A 17,248-nucleotide genomic window follows, 5' to 3' on the forward strand; every position below is an offset into this window, starting at 1 on the left:
AAATGCATATTTCTGTTCTCACCTTGCCAAATAGTGTTTTAGTTCACTTTTATATGAACCTTCAGTGAGCCATTTAGCACCTCTTTGGAGAGCAGTATGAGTAAAAATTTCAAGTTAATAAAGTTATGTCATTACTCATTCATTTGTTCATTCATTCAGTGATTTTTTTTTACCAAGTACAATAATAATATAAGCACACTAAGTACTTCTTTAGTACTTCCTGTGTGCAAGGTTCTAATATATATATGCACTTTACTTGTTCTATCTTATACAAAACATGCAATAACTTTATGAGGTAGCTGTCATTATTCCCATTTGAAAGACGAGGAAATTATTGTTTGGAGAGTTCAAGTTACTTGTCCAGATCTTATCCTAGGTAAGTGTCTCCTAATTCTGAGCTTCTAAATTTAACACCTGTGCTAAATGCTATGCAGAATGTCAGAGGAACGTAACATAGTTATGAATATTGAAGAACTCTCAACCTAATTGGAAAAAAGACACATGGGAATGGTTGCATAAAAAAGATCAATTTATATCCATTGAGCCACATACACACACATGCAAACACCAAATATAAAAGGCAGAAATAAAGAGCTTGCCTCTCAGTTTGTAATACTGTATTTTCATTACTCTACAGTCCTACAGTCTCCTTTTGCCAGTCTAAAACCTTCATATTATCAATCCTGACAAAGTAAATTTGAGAAGTCATCATACACGTATGTTGCTACCCATAATATTTGGAGAATACACTACAGGTTGAATTAATGTGGCTAAATAGAAACCTGGTAATATATCTCATGGACACCGACTTTTTTGAAGACTCTTGCAGTTTCTTCAAACAACAACTCTCTGAATAAGGTGTCACCATCCAGTACCTCAGTAACTCTCTTCCTCTACACAACACTAATTGATTAATTCCTTTGCTTTTTATGCTTCTTATGCGGTATCCTAGAAAATTCTCATCAAAGTAGTTTACAAAATAGACCTCTATATTCCTTGAAGAAATAAACAAATATTACTTTGTAAGAGGAAATCAGTAAATGAAATTCAGTAATCATTCACAAATATCCTCTATCATCTTTGCTCTGATTAATATATACAAACCATAACTTAACTTAAAATAACATTGCTCACAAATTATATCACTTTCATTTTTCATGAATTATGTTTTTTACATATTTTGTATCATACCTAAAAGAAACACCAGCATTTTAAAAAGAATAATCACAAAAAAGAAAGAAAGAAAGAATCATTACAGACCAAAAACTTGTAAGGGCTTAACTTTGTACCACTTTGTATATATATGGTTGGTATTCCCTTTATAAATATTCTTATGTATTGTATTTCCTGGAGGTCTGTTAGAATATGGAATTTAGTGGAAATTTACATATTTTACTTCCCACATAGCATTGCTAAATTATGTTTTAGCTCAATTTTTATATGGGACTGATTCCAAGTATTTAAAAGTAATTTTTCATGGGTTAATTTTAACTATTGTATGGACTTTTAAGTGCAATAGGCTTTAGGTATTTTCCAGGATAATGTATTTGACTGATGGTCCAAATAGTGCCTTTGTACAAATCGGGAAAAGACACCCTTTTTCCAGATACTTTTTCCATTGGCTTAGAAATTGTTGTAATATACTGGATTATTTTTAGATTTTCTTTATCGAGGTCCTATATCATTTTCTTCTCTAGAGGCACATTTTGTTTTGTCAACTTGAACTTATTATATAACAGCTGCTTTAAAATCCTTGTCTTATAATTGCAACATTTGGGTCATCTTGGGGTTGCCATCTGTTGGTTGTTGTTCCCTTGAAAATGGGTCGTGTTTTCCTTACTTTCTGTCAAATAATTTGGAGTTATATCCTGGACATTGTGAATGTTATGTTGTGGAGACTCTGGATTCTATTATGTTACTCTAACGGGCACGGATGTGTTTGTTTTAGCAGGCGGTTGTCCTGGTTAGACTCCACTGTGAACCATCTCACCTACGGTAGTGGGCAGCTTAGATCACCGTTCAGATGGCGTTGAATGTGTCCTGCACGTGAGCATGCTTCAAGGGCCAGTAAGGGACTTGGGTAGAATTTATACACAAACCTTGGAGCTCCCCTTCCGAGACCCTCTCCTTCCTGAAATGTCCCCCTCACTTCCTGGTGGCTCCTTCCTTTGGTTTCCCCAGCTAAACTCAGGGTAAAACTGCAAAAATCTGAAACTCAGCTTCTGCTAGGTGCTTCCTGCACATTTTTCCTCCTGGTCAAGGTTTTCCTACTTTTGCTCACTCTCCAGAGTCTTCTTGTATTTTGACCGAAACCTGTAGTAATTTGCAAGAGGTTCGGTGAGGAGCTTGTTTTCCACCCCAGAAATGGAAACTCCTCTATTGATTTTATAGAACAAAACATTTTAGTATCATTTGCCAAAACCACATTGCAATACATATAAGTTTATGAAGTCTGTGATCTAAATGGCTCCCTTGAGGGTTAGGCAGTTTACAACCCTCTGTGCGTTTGCCGCAGCCCTGAGAGTTGTATGCACATTATGCATATTATGTTGCAAGCCCATGGTTATTTGGATACAGTCATCAGGAAAACTATGGGTGACTGTTTCACATAAAATCTAAGGCCATGTTTTACCTTTGTCCCTTTGTATTTTATGTGCATAAATCAAAAGTCAATATGAATATAGAAAATATGGAGTCCCTGAGATCCAAAACCAACCTTCTAAAAGTTTACCTTTGTCCTCACCTTCACTGAAACATTCACCTAAAGCACCCAGACTGCTGAGATTCAATCCCGCTCTCAAATAACTAGAGAGAATTTTTCCATTAGTTTCCGAGTAATGTATTGTAATACTTGATACAGGATTGCCAAGAAAATCCCACTTAAATCTAGCCTGCTGCCTCTGTCGCTGCCACAACTTGCAAGTTAGATTCCACACCTCTTCACATTCCCCATTTCGGGTCATACTGGGTGTTGTTCACTGGTTGTTGTTTTTTTTAAAGCTATCACAATTCCCATTAGTTTTGTAAAAACGCTGTTTTGATTGTAAACTTCTGATGATGAAGACCAGCCCAGTACTTATTACTTAAATTGAGTAAAAACTTCTTTCGAGCTTGAAAAGAACTTCTTAAACTGAATTTATCAATTCTTTCAACTTTCTTTTCTACAAGATGATGAACGTGCCCCCATCCGTATCCTGTCATGGATATGCCAAGTCATTCCTTATCCAAACCTTTGTTACAAAATGCTTAGGATATTGAAAGAAATACTTCTAGGGGCGCCCAGGTGGCTCAGTCATTAAGCATCTGACTCCGGCTCAGGTCATGATCCCGGGGTCCTGGGATCGAACCCCACATCGGGCTCCCTGCTCGGTGGGAAGCCTGCTTCTCCCTCTCCCACTCCCCCTGCTTGTGTTCCCTCTCTTGCTGTCTCTCAGTCAAATTTAAAAAAAAAAAAATCTTTAAAAAAAAAAAAGAAATACTTCTAGATTTCTACATTCTTTCTTATTTTTATTACCCCCCAGAACTGTCACTGTTAAAGACTTTAGTGCCATATTTCTGACATGCTGTTTTTATTCACCATAAACCCTTAGCTCTTTCTCTGCCAGTATCACACCTGATTATTCCTTAGGAACCATATGCTCCTTCTTTCATTTAGATACGTAATGCTCATTAAACATTGAATCCCAGTATTTATTTCTTAAAAGATATAGAACTCATATGTCTACTTGTATCAATAACAGGTTAACTCTATAAATTACTGTAATTATTATGAAATACTTGAGGAATATTGATATTCAAGTTGAATATAGTATCAAACAAATGTACTAAAAAATGATGAAGTCAAGTAACTTTTAGAAGGTTGGTTTTGGATCTCAGGGACTCCATATTTTCTATATTCATATTGACTTTTGATTTATGCACATAAAATACAAAAATAACTTCAGTCAAAACTAGCCGAAGAAAAGAATAAATAAGAACTTATCATAAGATCCCATTAACTAGAGATTCCCACACATCATAAAGCATTAGAGATCAGGCCAAAAAGTTTTCTGGTGGGAGAGGGTCAACTCTAAGAAATAACTTTTGGAAGATAATGGGATGTGGAAATAAACATGCCAGTATGTTGACATCATTTGTTGAAATGATTTCCAGAAAGAGATGAAACACCTTTCTCTCTTGCTAAGTCCATTGTCAAGCCTCCGATGTCCGTTCCACTTTGGCTCTGTCTTTAAGCGGTAACTGGAAAGTATTTATTCTGCCTGTAGGTCTAGATAGCAGTCGCAATGATAACAAGCATTAATGACTTCGATTCACTGAGTGAGTACCATGTGCAAAAACCATTTGTGTGGATAGTCCGTAAAGCAGTTACTATAACCCCCCTATTTCAGAGGAGGAACCTGACACTCAGAGACATTGTTTAGTTTATCCAGGGTCGCACTGATGGAAACAGTGGAAAGGGGATCATAACCCACATCTATCTAACTCTGAAGCCTGAACTTGTAACCACTACATGACACAGGGAAAGAGCTAATAAGAACACACCTTGTAAGCTCTCTCTGGAAAGGTTGCAATCATAGATGTGAAAATGCTTTGAAAGCCAAAGAGTGCTGTAGAGATGCAAGGCATTGTTTCTTCTTGTTTGCTCATTTTTCTTTGTTTTTACCCTTTTCTCTCATCACACTTGGTAAATAGATGAGTCATCCTGAAAATGTGTGCTTTTCTTCAATTTATTCATCTCTAAATCTATTCCATAATGAAACATACTCTTCAAAAACTGAAGACAGTGTAAAAATAATAGAATTCAGATCAAATAAACCCCTCTAACTCAAACTATACATGTTAGTCTATATTTTCTATCATTCTAATTTCTTGTAACAACTAGTTGTAGTACAGAAATACAGGAATCAACCTAATAAACCTTACTCAAGCCTTCACGTTAAAGTATTGTATAAAAGCAAAATTATAATGATAGAAGTAAAGGTCCTATATAAAAATCCTGCAAAGTACACAATTCAAAAAAATAAATAAATAAAACACATTGTAAAGCAATCGGTTCTATAGCAATAACATCCCTAACCTTTCCCTAAATTGCATGAAGGTTGTGACATTTCATGGCCACTGGCACAGCTAAATATAAACAGATTATTCTGTGCCTGCTCCCTGTGCTTTTGCTGACTGACACAACAATTAAGGAAACAAGTTTCCTTTGTAAATTACAGCTCCACGCAGCTTTGAGTAAGCAGAGAGTGTACATTAGAAATATTTTTAGCTTGACATGAAACTTTCCAAAGGATCCTAATTAAACATTTAAGCCCAAGAAACTATAATTGCAACTGCCAAAATAACTGGGAAATCATACCTTCGGTGGGATCAATCTTAAACTAAAACTATTGTTTGGAAAACCTTATGGAAAGGCTTTATTATTCTTCAACATTGTCTTACTTCTAATACTGCCCACTTTATGAGAAATTCAGGTGCATTATTTATATGCAGTAAATGTGTGAGCACATAGGAGTGAAAAAATGAATGTAAACATCAGCCTTTTGTGACTAGAAAAGAAAGCTTCCTGAGTCTTGTCTTACTGAACTCTAAAGCAGAGCATCACATATCCATGGGGTCAACTGTGGATTCTGGCTGTGGAAGTTTACCCATCAGAATCACCAGAAGAGGTCTTAGTAGAGCATCATCTCACTTATATTTTGATCCAAAAATGATTTAATCTTTGTAAATGTGCAGCATTTACAAAAGAATAGGTATGGAGTTTTATGCAAAATATTTCTATGTAGCTCATATTTCAAATATGAAGGTAATATGCTTTTTATAGTTTAAATGCTAAGAGGTTTCAGATTAAAATATCAGCTGCTTTTAATGAGGATTTTTCAGGGCCATTAGCATATGTAAATTTAAAATAACTGTCATCTATCTACTATTGTCATAACAAGTCATGTTTTGGTCACGTGCAATTACCTAGATAAGTCTTCTGTGGATATTTTTAGAAGATTTTAATCCTTGCAATTTTAAATAAATAGTGAAAGCGATGTTATTTAATTATTATTTTTATTTGAATTTATTTAAGTTATTAACTATTACGATGATTCATTTTAATCCCAAACCAAGAATTTTGGCAGCACAGTGAGTGGCACAAAATGGGCTATAGGTCAAACTTTGGTAACAGCTGACATTTGTGAAGAACTTACTACGAGCATCAAACAGTTCGTGCATTTACTCACCGAATCTCCCAACCACACTAATGTGATACCCAGTTACTCAGATGAGGAGACTGAGAAAAAAGTTAGGTAACCATGTTCAAGGTGACACAGGACAGGGTCATAGTTGGATTTGAACCCAGCGGTATGGCTCAGGGTCCTTCTTTTAATATGACGTTCAGTTGATGGGCAAATCCCTGTTAAATTGAGCAAATGAATAAACGAATGATACTCCAGCTTAGAGAAAGACATCAGACTATAAAAGAATATGATGGTAAAATAATGAAGCTTGTTTTCAAACAAATACATCGTACTGGTTTCTTGTGTAGATAGTTTCAGAGTATGCCCCTTGGGACATTGTCACCTTATTACGCTAACGGCCCCACCATTTCTCAAAACACTCCTGAAGCTATCCTTGGGAATTGACTTTAAAGCCAATTTATAATAAACAAATGTACACAACTTAAACTAATGGCTTTGTAGTCTCCCCATTTTTTTAACCAAAGAGGATTATCCTGCATGATTATGCACATTCCTCACCAGAGTTGGCTCTGAATGACCCTTGGCTGTTAAGAGACTCAAATCCACCCTCAAAGGGTGAAAATGTGCCAAGTGTCAAACTATTCAAAGAGATCTGTCACAATTTATTTTAATCAGTTCCAAATTGTTTTGAGTAATAAAGCCATTGTTATAAAGGTATAGTCCACTAAGTTGGAAGCTCTGGTGGAAAACCTATTCATCTGGATTAAATGAATTATTCAAAAGACCCAAAACTAGGCCAGTTCTTTAAAAATCCAAATGTGAGAACCTCAGCCTTGCTCTATGTTCCCTACTAGAAAATAAGGGATGGAGTAGAGAATAGGGAGGATTATCTACTGATTGTCCCCCAGAATGTTGTAAGACTGAGGTCCCTGGGAAAAATTCCTTGCCATCTACCTGAGTCTTTTAATTGTGATGACGATGATAGAATGGTGATGGTAGTTAACAATGATTTCCTACAAGTAGAAGAGGAAAGGATTTTTAGTAGCAGTTGGGAATTGGTCTTAGGCAAAGTTTAGAAGTAGAGACTTTGTGTTTTGAACCCCTATTCACATCCTTCCCCTAGCCTCTCTTTCCTTTGCCAATGAGACTACACCCTCCAATCCTCTCTTCCTCCCCACCCCCCAGCATCTCAATTCTTGTCCTAATGCTGGATGTCAGCAAGGTACTAGCTACTGGCAGTTTGCTATGTGCCCAACCACTAATATTTGCAAAGAAACTTTTAAGGAAGGAAAAAGCAGTCTAACTCTATCACAGAGGAATGCCTCTATCTTCTGCACCCATTTCTCTCTCTCTCTTTTTTTTAAAGATTTTATTTATTCATTTGAGAGGGAGAGAGACAGAGAAAGCACAAGCAAGGGGAGAGGCAGAGGGAGAGGGAGAAGTGGACTCCTGGCTGAGCTGAGGGTCTGACGTGGGGCTCGATCCCAGGACCTGGAGATCATGACCTGAGCAGAAGGCAGATGCTTAACCATCTGAGCCACCCAGGTGCCCCTGCACCCATTTCTCTTTACCAGAGAGTGAATCGATGGAGACTTGCAAACCCCTTGGAAAGAATGTCAGCCCCTTCAAATAGCTTAACTTGCTTGTATAATCAGAATAATATAACACAAGCGGTGAATATCTGAAGAGAAGCTTGAATTTCTGGCATTGTATTTCTATCTGGAAAAGCTAGGACAGAAAACCCCCAATGAAAACCATCCAGTTTCAGAAGAGATATCTGAAACTAATCCAGCCCATGTACTAGAGAAGGCAAGGATACTAGAGCTGTGATATTTGCTGGGCACTTAAAGGGCCAGTAGTGGCCTCTTCATGTTATATCTTTATGAAAATTCTCCAGATAGCCTTTTAGTATTGATAAGGTTTACTATTCACAAGATTATAATATTAATATCACAAGGTATTAATAGCATTCAACGCTGATCCACTAATAACAACTGTACTTAGTTAACAAGATTAAAATTAAAATTTTCTTATAGGATTTGGAATGAAGAAAGGGGTATTCTGGGGGTGCCTGGGTGGCTCAATTGGCTCAGCATCTGCCTTCGGTTCAGGTCATGATCCCAAGGTCCTGGAATCGAGTCCCTCCCTCATCGGGCTCCCTGAGCAGGGAGCCCGCTCCTCCCTCTCCCTCTGCCCGCCCCCGCCCGGCTTGTGCTCTCTCCCATTCTTTCTTATAAAAACATCATATATAAAACATCATCTTATAAAAACTTACAAAAACATCATTCCAGCTTTCAGATAGCTGATAGATGAGGTTAAACATATTTATCTAAATCTGCTTCACTGTAAGACAGCCAACTGTGTATCAGTTGAAAGAAAAAAGAAGAGTAGGACAATTTAACTAGTCAGATATCCAACAGAATTTGTCATTTGAATTATTAAATCTAAGTGTTCCCGAGCAGTCATTAAATATTCAAGTAAATGGAGGAGGACCAAAGCAGTGTACCAGGATCAGTGCTGTCAAAATGCATAAGAAGATGAAGCAGATACTTCTGAATTCCTCCAGAGGCACTGGTTTTAAGCAGGTCTGTGAGAATTACAGGTGAGTCATAAGCTACTACTATGAGGCTCCATATTGACTGTGAGAAATCAATGATGAGGCAGGAGCTAACCTGAATGCCCACCAAACAGATTCTGAGAAAAGGAGGCAAGGAGAGAGGACTGAAAGATTCCAGCAATTTAAAATGAAAACAGTGTGGCTATGCTTCTTTTTCCTTGGCCCTTCATGATTACAGAGAGAGGGGTCTTCTTCAAGAGTGTTGCATCAATAATGGGAGAGTCCATGAACCACTGATCCTATCCTATCTTCACTCCTAGTCATGAATGCTCCTCATCCTCACTCCATTGTAGATTCATTTCCAGTAATCCAGAAATAGCCCTAGAATTTAGAATAAGCCCTCAGAAATAAATCTTAAATACTCGAATGTTTAAAAACATTTTTCTGCATCAAATATATTCCTTATCTACTATATTGGTCTACTGACTATGTTTCTTAAAGATACACATTTTTGCTGCTTTCCTTATAAACATAATCAATTCATGATATTTTTAAGGACAAGAAATTTTGTAACATCAGGTTTTTGTTTTCTCAAGGAAGAAAATATTCATTTAGAAATAGTTCTGCTTTCTAGTGAGGTTTATATCAGGTAAGAGATAGAAAGCTGGCTCAGTCTTGTATCAGCCATTAATAGAGAGGACAGAGTCACTATCCAGTGCAGTGGCCTTTACTTTGGATCTAAAAGTTAACTTATCTGAGATGATCAGCACAATTGGCATGACCTACAGTGATACTTACTTCAGAATTGCTCAAGGTCTTTCCATTGTAAAGGACTTATTAACCAGAAAGCTAAAGGATAATAAGGTTGTTTAACTCAATGCAGTTGCTCTGTGGGACATCCAGAAGGACCTAAAAGATCTGTGACTTCTGAGTTCTAGGTTGTGGACATTTAAAAACTACAATGTGATTAACCATGAGCCTTCAGTTTTCATCCATGTACACATATTGCAGTATCTTTCTAAATATGTGAATCTGGGCTCACAGAATCAAAGCTCAGTTTTGGTTTAATTCTTTCAATATGAGCCCTTGAACAAATAAAATTAGCTATGGTGGTATGAAAATAAGAAGGAAAGAAGAGAGGGAGGAAAGGAGAGAAAGGAAGGACAGAGAAGCAGAGCTATGGCTACTTAGGCTCTGATTCAGCTCCATTCGATGGTATTTTTTGAGAGCCTACTATATGCACAGCAGAAGCACTCTATCAATCCAGGAAAACACACCTCTTGTAGGACGCTTACCCCAACTCCCCTGTGAGAATAATAATCTTTCACACTATCTGGTTCCTGGAGATGCTGTGAAAATTGACAAGTGAATGTTTGTGAAGTATGTGAAATCCTCAGATGAACGTGTTATGTAAACATGGAAGAACGCCGCCTTGCCAGGCCACAGCCTGTGTCTAGAGATTCTTTAACAAACCAGGTTTTCCTGGTTGGATGCTACTTGCCTGGGGCTATGGTATTCTGAAATAACTGATGTGCCTTTATTAATATGTGTCCATGATCCATGGCCCAGTAGAGGATAGAGATATAAAGATCAAATTATATGTTACATGGACTGAATGTCTGCTAATCTCTTTCATTTCTTTTGAGTAGATTGCTTCAAATCTTCATGGCTCATTGTACATAAAAAGAAAAAGGGGGCAAGGGGAAGAAAGGAAAAAAATCTTGCTTCTTAACTAACAAATATTCCTTGTGTTCAGAAAGATTCTTCAAAGATATTCAAAACCCAAAACTAATCAATTGCTTAGAAATTGGTTCATATAGAGGCGCCTGGGTGGCTCAGTCATTAAGCGTCTGCCTTCGGCTCAGGTCATGATCCCAGGGTCCTGGGATCGAGCTCCGCATCGGGCTCCCTGCTCAGCGGGAAGCCTGCTTCTCCCTCTCCCACTCCCCCTGCTTGTGTTCCCTCTCTCACTGCGTCTCTGTCAAATAAATAAAAAATCTTAAAAAAAAAAAATTGGTTCATATATAATCAAAGTGAATTTCTTGTTGTTCTTTGAGATAGTAGTTGGATTCTTTTTTTATTGAGGTATAATTATCGTCTAGTGTAATATTAGTTTCAGGTGTACAAAATAATGATTCAGTAATTCTGTACATTACTCTGTGCTCACCACAATAAGTGATCACCATCTGTCACCAAACATTGTTACCATCGTATTGACAATATTCTCAATGTGTGCTTTTCATCACTGTGAATTATTTATTTTGTAACTTGGAAGTTTGTACCTCTTAGTCCCCTTTATCTATTTCACCTGTCTCCCCACCCATCTCCCCTCTGACAACCACCAGTTTGTTCTCTGTATTTAAGAGTCTGGTTTTTTGTCTCTTTGCTCATTTGTTTATTTCTTAAATTCCACATATGAGTGAAATCATATGGTATTTGTCTTTCTCTGACTGACTTATTTAACTTAGCAGTATACCCTCTAGGTTTATCCGTGTTGTGGCAAAGATCTCATTTTTTTTTTTGTGGCTATTATATATATAATACATGCACACATCTTTATCCATTCATTTATTGATGGTCCCTTGGGTTGCCTCCATTATGTGGCTATTGTAAACAATGTTGCAGTAAACCTAGAGGTGCATATACCTTTTTGAATTGGTGTTTTGTTTTCTTTGGGTAAATACCCAGTAGGAGAATTACTGGATCATATGGTATTTCTGTTTTTAATTTTTGGAGGAACCTCCGTACTATGTTGCACAGTGACTGCACCCCTTCCCATTCCCATCAAACAGTGCTCAAGGGTTTCCTTTCTTCCACATCCTCGCCAACACATGTTATTTCTTATCTTCTTCATTTTAGCCATTCTGACAGGTGTAGGGTGATATCTCATTGTGTTTTGATTTGCATTTCCCTGATGATGAGTGATGTTGAGTAGCTTTTCATGTGTCTGTTGGCCTTTCTGTATGTCTTCTTTGGAAAAATATCTATTCAGGTCTTCTTCCCGTTTTTAATTGGATTACTAAGGGTTTTTTGGTGTTGAGTTTTATAAGTTCTTTGTGTATTTTAGATATTAACCCCTTCTTGGGTATAGCATTTGCAAATATTTTCTTCTATTCAGTAGGTTGCCTTTGTTGATTTGTTTATGGGTTCCTTTGCTATGCAAAAGCTTTTTATTTTGGTGTAGTTCCAATAGTTTAATTTTGCCTTCATTGCCCTTCCCTGAGGAGACATACCTAGAAAAACGTTTTTATGGCAATGTCAAAGAAATTGCTGTCTATGTTTCCTTCTAGGAGTTTTATGGTTTCAGCTCTCATATTTAGGTCTTTAATTTTGAGTTTATTTTCATGGATGGTGTAAGAAAGTGGTCCAGTTTCATTCTTTTGCATGTAGCTGTCCAGTTTTCCCAGCACCATTTGTTGAAGAGACTGTCTTTTCCCTACTGTATATTCTTGCCTCCTCAAAGGGAGTATTTTTTAAGTCCTATTGAATTCCAAAGCAATTTAAGTTATCACATTAAAATGATGTATTATCACATTAAAGATCATATTGTTATCACCTTTTCAAGTAGTTCAAACATTAGAAAGCTATTCATATGCAAGTTTGTTAGTAGACTTGCTGAACATTTTGCAGATTTATTTTGTAAGTTGCCAAAAACCTCTACTACATAAAGTTGTCAACATACATCTGAAATTATTAGTTCAATGACACTTTTTGAAAAATACAATTTTGTGCCTCTTATAATGTGTGTCGACAGTTAGCGGCATTAATTAGCACTCAGCAGTCAGGAACTGAGCTCATTTCCAGCTGTTAATCTGGGACCAACTCAACGAAGGCTCCTGTGATCTAAACAAGTCTGGCTACTGGTCCTTCAGTTCATAATATGTCATGCTTTGGGGGGGAAAGCTTTATTTCCATTTGTTTTTTTATTACCTACACTATTATTGTCACTGCTTGCAGTTTACTGAGAACGTTGCTTTGTGAAGAAATTGGCATGTAAATGGCAAAATACAAAATCTTACATAAGGAGGATTACAGGTTGTTTAGATTTTTGATACATATTCAATGAATTTGAGGCCCACTACAGTTGTTTGCATAAAATCTAAATTATTCTGTAAACAGTGTAAGGGAAAATAAACTTTTAAAAATGATCTATACAAGTTAACAAAGTTAAGAATAGTTATGATTAGTTTTGTAAAATTATACTTTGTAGAGTTACTTTTCTTGGAAATAATTGAGATGCTTTTTCCAGAACATGCTTTGTATCATATGTAGATCAATATAGGTAGATTTTACCATATTAATCTATATACCTAGATAGATGGAAGATTATAAATATAGATATAGAGAGATGGGGATGTTTCACTACCTATATAAATATGCATGTATATAGTATTAATGTATAATAAACTATCATTTTCATTTCTCATTTTTCTTCCAGAAAAAATTAATTGTTAAACAACAAGTTCCTCTGTGGCGTTTCTAATAATATTTAAAATGAACTCCTTTAACAATATTAAAGAAAACATAAGCTATAATTTAAGCATAAGTAGAATATACTTCCCTGTATTTGTAGAAACATAAGTCTACCCAGCACAGCAGTGTGCTGGAACTGGCTTACACCAGCTTGTGAGAGCCGAATGTTAAATTTTCGGGCCTTTTGTGAGCCAGTTGTTAAATACACACTATTAAATCTTTTTAAGACTATTTATTTGAGAGAGAAAGAAAGAGAAAGCCCTTGTGCAAGCAGGGGGAGGGGCAGAGGGAAAGAATCTCAAGCAGACTCCCCGCTGAGTGTGGAGCCTGATGCAGGGCTCAATCTCAGGACCCTGTGATCATAACCAGAGCCAAAATCAAGAGTCTGGTGCTTTACTAAGTGAGCCACCCAAGCCCTCCACATTATTAAATTTTTGATTATATAAACTTATAAAGTACACTTAAAGCAAAATTAATAAATACTCAAAATTCATGAATCCCTAGTTTTTTAATCTATGCTCTTGAAGTTATTTACTATATCTGTATGAAGAAATATTGTGTAATAATGAGCTACTGGGCATCTCTTTCCAACCTCTCATTCAGTGACATCACATCAGTAGCTTGATATTGGCCATATTGGGAGTATTTACACTCAGAAATCAGCAAATCCTACCAATGAGAAGGTTTTTTCGCTAGAGAGTTGGCTGTTAAAACATTTACTGGCATACTACTGACCTATACTAACTAAATTATTGCATAAATATCTAAATCTATCAATTCTTTATATCAATTTATCCTTCTTCAGGTAGACTTTAGTGAAAATGAGGAAAGGATAATATTGTATATTCCCATCTGTAAAAAGTGCTTTAAGATTTTATACACATATAAAAAAATTTTATTATTCTAAGCCTTTTCTAAACTTGAAAATCAGGTGTGATCTTAGACAACATTGGAAAATGCACTTCAAGTGGAGATTGGCAAATAATTTTTGCACTTGTCTAGGGCAGCCCTAGCTGATGTGCAGCCAGGTTTTCCACTTGCCCTTGCGTCCACTAGCAGGAATGAAGCTCAGGTAACATTCACTGAAAAGAGTGACCTTAGGCCAAGGGAAGGAGTCTCAGTCTAAATGAATCTCACGAATGTATTACATCAGTGGTACCCTTTTCAACAAGGCCCAAGCCCTGACAATTCAGTTTCCATTCATTTTCATTGTATAATATATTATTATATTTCTTACAGATGTTTAGAGAAATGGGTAATTGTGATACTAATATCTACACGGAAACCTTAAAGTAAAATTTTATGCCTTGCTGTACAGTTTCTGAATGGAGTCAGTTTGTCTTTTGGCATACACCATTTCTAAGTGGTATTACAACAGATCAGATCACACCAGTTCCCACCCTGTAGTGAAGTGGCTACACAGTGAGGTTACAATGACCTAATAAATGGAAATACAGTGAGAACACTTTTAAAAATCTGCATGCAGCCTTACATTCAGAATTTAAATTGGATTCTTAAATGAGTCCTCCTCCTAAGCCGTATAATACAGATCTTCACTACTTAGTGGAAAAACATGCTTTTCCCAATTAGTAAAGTTAGAAGAAGAGGGGGGAAAAGGTATATGAATGTCAACAAATCATCTCTTTACAATCTGGCTGCATTTAAATTTCAAATTAACTAACTGATGTTACATATAAACACTTATAATCGCACTTTACCGAGACAACACTAAATATGGGAGGATCAGAATATTATCCATGGTGGCAAAATTGTTAAGAGATTATGTAGCTTTAATTGACGGAAATTTTTTTTATTTTATATATAGATGTATGTACATAAAAACATCCAATATTATTCTAAAACTTTATCATAGTTTTTTTAAGTAATCCAAAAAAAGTTTATAATGTCTGTCATTAATTCTTAAAAGAACAAATAATCATGCGAATAAAAGTTAAAGGATTATTTTGTCACACTTCACTTCTCTGAGTAGTGGTTGTAGTTTCTATTCAACTTTTTTATGATGTCAAAGCATGAATAAATCATATCTAAATGACTTGCTAAAAAGTTAGTAACAGAAAAAAATGTATGTGGGGCGCCTGGGTGGCTCAGTCGTTAAGAGTCTGCCTTCAGCTCAGGTCATGATCCCAGAGTCCTGGGATCGAGCCCCGCATCGGGCTCCCTGCTCAGTGGGAAGCCTGCTTCTCCCTCTCCCACACCCCCTGCTTGTGTTCCCTCTCTCGCTGTGTCTCTGTCAAATAAATAAATAAAATCTTTAAAAAAAGAAAAAATGTATGTGTATCTATAGAGATCTATAGTAACTATAGATATTAATATACTTTCTCTGATCACCCCGTAACATGGTTTTGTATGTGTGTATAGATCTCTATAGATACATACACACATACACATACAGAGCCATGTTCATGGGTGATCAGAGCAAGTATATTAATTTTATCATGCCAGATGAAAAGTGTCATTTATGGATTCACAATTTTCCTATTGTAATTACATGGCCTTGTGGAAGAAAAGACATAATTATCATTTTCAGTGTCCCTGGCCTCACTGAGCAAACAGCTCTTGATATTGACATTTTGTACCATGGATAATGATACTCTTCCTTCATTCAGAGGAACAAGAAGTGCTATATAAGCACCCACTCATCAATGGCCATTGTTTTATCATCAATTATCACACATTAGAAAAGAAACAGCATCAAGCCTCACCCAGTGCAAATTATTATGTTCTCACTAAACCTCACCAATATTGAACATTCAAATTAAGTTCGTGCTTTTGATAGGAAGATAAGAAACTATACGATGGTAGACCAAAATATTTTTTATCAGGTCTAGCATTTTAAATAAGATAAATTAAAACTATTTGAAATTTGAAAGTTTATTTTTAAGGAACATGAGCTTGCTGATAAAAATTAACTAGAAACTAGAAAAATGCTCATCAAGCCTTAGTTACATTAAATGCATTATTTTACTAAAAGGCTGGGTTTTTAAAAAGCAATTATTAAAACAAATAGCAATTCAAATAAAGAAAGGCAAACTTTGCTTCTGATTGTGTGAGTATGCACACATACACACACAAAAAGTAATTTCAGCAAAAGGTCTTAATTTTGTATACCACTGTCCATTATATTGGTAGGCAGGCTAGAATACAAATATCTCATTCAGTTTAGGTAAGTATTTTCAGTTTTCTGACAAGACACCAAGGAATGATACTCATATGACTTAATGTAGTTTGGAAAGACACTCTGGTAAAATTTTGGCTCTTATCCTGGGAGAAAAAAACACTGTTATGGAAACCAAAGTCTTGGAAGTAAGTGGTTTATGAGTCAGGAATATATTAGGCTATATAGAATTAATGAGTGCTATCAGCCGAGATATAAAATTCGACATGCAAATTTCACCGTCTGGCACAGATGAGATTTTAAATTAAATATAGCTAAGGGCCTATCTTCTGATAATCTAAACTAAAAATGTTGGCTTGAATTTGTCAGTATATCTGAGTTTACCTGGAGATTTAATTAACCAAGAAGTTGAATATGGGATCCTGTATAAAATCATTGTAATTCATATTCATACCTCTCTAAAAAATACACTAAAATGGGGGGTTTTATTCCTTATGAACTGAGGAAAGTATGCACTTTTACTATTTACATTTTGAATGAACATTTAAAAACATGTTTATTAGACACAGCTACATACAAATGGTGTTTCTATTTTGGCTATGTTCTGTTAGAAATTATGTCATTTCTGTCATTGACTGTTTTCCTCAACTTCATCAAGCATTCTAAAAAGAGGTCTTCTGAGAAGTCAATACACATGAAACTTTGGTTTGGATCAGAGCCCGCCTGACATGTATTTACTTGGGAATTATTTTTTATTACAATAATGCTTGTGGTTGATAATAACATCATCTGGAGAAAGCCTCTTCTCTTAAATGGCTCAAAGATTCCCTATGTAAATTATAGTCTCTTAGATAAGAGTTTTTACATAGTTGGAAAATGTATGATTTAAGAAGA

The 17,248-nt window shown here is 36.0% G+C and overlaps 1 protein-coding gene across 4 annotated transcripts in view; it reads left to right on the forward strand.

The window, feature by feature from the left end:
- Positions 1-17,248, forward strand: part of KCNQ5 (potassium voltage-gated channel subfamily Q member 5) — a 509,046-nt gene that overhangs the window by 195,498 nt on the left and 296,300 nt on the right. The window lies entirely within an intron of this gene.

This window comes from Mirounga angustirostris, unplaced genomic scaffold (assembly GCF_029215605.1).
Source record: "Mirounga angustirostris isolate CCGP_5_RB_7025 unplaced genomic scaffold, mMirAng1.0.hap1 SCAF_8, whole genome shotgun sequence".
Classification (NCBI taxonomy): Eukaryota; Metazoa; Chordata; class Mammalia; order Carnivora; family Phocidae; genus Mirounga; species Mirounga angustirostris.